This window comes from Colobus angolensis, unplaced genomic scaffold (assembly GCF_000951035.1).
Source record: "Colobus angolensis palliatus isolate OR3802 unplaced genomic scaffold, Cang.pa_1.0 Scaffold136, whole genome shotgun sequence".
In the NCBI taxonomy this organism is placed as follows: Eukaryota; Metazoa; Chordata; class Mammalia; order Primates; family Cercopithecidae; genus Colobus; species Colobus angolensis.
In genome coordinates this window covers 613289-614721 of record NW_012114444.1, presented here as the reverse complement: position 1 = coordinate 614721, position 1433 = coordinate 613289, and the positions used below count along the sequence as shown (strand labels likewise).

At 53.7% G+C, this 1433-nt stretch overlaps 1 protein-coding gene across 1 annotated transcript in view; it reads left to right on the top strand.

The window, feature by feature from the left end:
- DNAJC5 (DnaJ (Hsp40) homolog, subfamily C, member 5) overlaps window positions 1-1433 on the top strand; it is a 1035873-nt gene that overhangs the window by 960725 nt on the left and 73715 nt on the right. The gene's annotated exons all lie outside the window — the stretch shown is intronic.

Sequence of the window (1433 nt, the reverse complement as noted above, 5' to 3'; positions counted from 1 at the left end):
CTCCCGGATTCAAGCCATTCTTCTGCCTCAGCCTCATGAGTAGCTGGGACTACAGGCGCCCGCCACTACGCCCAGCTAATTTTTGTATTTTTACTAGAGACGAGGTTTCACCATGTTGGCCAGGGTGGTCTCGATATCTTGACCTTGTGATCCACCTGCCTCGGCGTCCCAAAGTGCTGGGATTACAGGTGTGAGCCACTGCGCCTGGCCACATATTAAGCTTTATAATTCCTGGGTGCTGCATTATTCTGGAGGGTGTTTTTTGTTTGTTTTTGTTTCTTTGAGATGGAGTCTCGCACTCTTGCCCAGGCTGGAGTGCAGTGGCGCCAGCTGGGCTCACTGCAAGCTCCGCCTCCCAGGTTGATGCCATTCTCCTGCCTCAGCCTCCCGAGTAGCTGGGACTACAGGCACCTGCCACCACTCCGGGCTAATTTCTTGTGTTTTTAGTAGAGACGGGGTTTCACCGTGTTAGCCAGGATGGTCTTGATGTCCTGACCTCGTGATCCGCCTGCCTCGGCCTCCGAAAGTGCTGGGATTGCAGGCCTGAGCCACTGCGCCAGGCCTGCTTTATTTTAAATTTTTTTTTTAGGGACAGCGTCTCTCTCTGTCTCCCAGGCTGGAGTGCAGTGGTGCAATCATAGCTCACTGCAGTCTTCAACTCCTGGGCTCAAGCAGTCTTCCTGCCTCAACCTCCCAGGTAGCTGGACTATAAGACTACAGGCGCGCCACGCCAGGTTAATTGGTCTTTCCACTTTTTTTTTTTTTGAGATGGAGTTTTGCTCTTGTTGCTCATGCTGGAGTGCAATGGCATGATCTCAGCTCACTGCAACTGCTGCCCTCTGGGTTCAAGCGATTGTCCTGCCTCGGCCTCCCGAGTAGCTGGGATTTCAGGTGTGCACCACCACGCCTGGCTGATTTTGTATTTTTAGTAGAGACCAGGTTTCTCCATGTTGGTCAGGCTGGTTTCGAACTCCTGACCTCAGGTGATCTGCCCACCTCGGCCTCCAAAAGTGCTGGGATTGCAGGTGTGAGCCATTGCACCCAGCCTCATTTGTCTTTTTTCTTTTTTGAGACGGAGTCTCGCTCTGTCCCCCAGGCTGGAGTGCAGTGGCGCGATCTTGGCTCACTGCAAGCTCTGCCTCCCGTGTTCATGCCATTCTCCTGCCTCAGCCTCCTGAGTAGCTGGGACTACAGGCACTTGCCAACACGCCCGGCTAATTTTTTTTGTATTTTTAGTAGAGACGGGGTTTCACTGTGGTCTCGATCTCCTGACCTCGTGATCTATCCTCCTTGGCCTCCCAAAGTGCTGGGATTACAGGCATGAGCCACCGCGCCTGGCCTGTCTTTTTTTTTGAGACGGAGTCTTGCTCTGTCGCCCAGGCTGGAGTGCAGTGGCTGGATCTCAGCTCACTGCAAGCTCCGCCTCCCGGGTT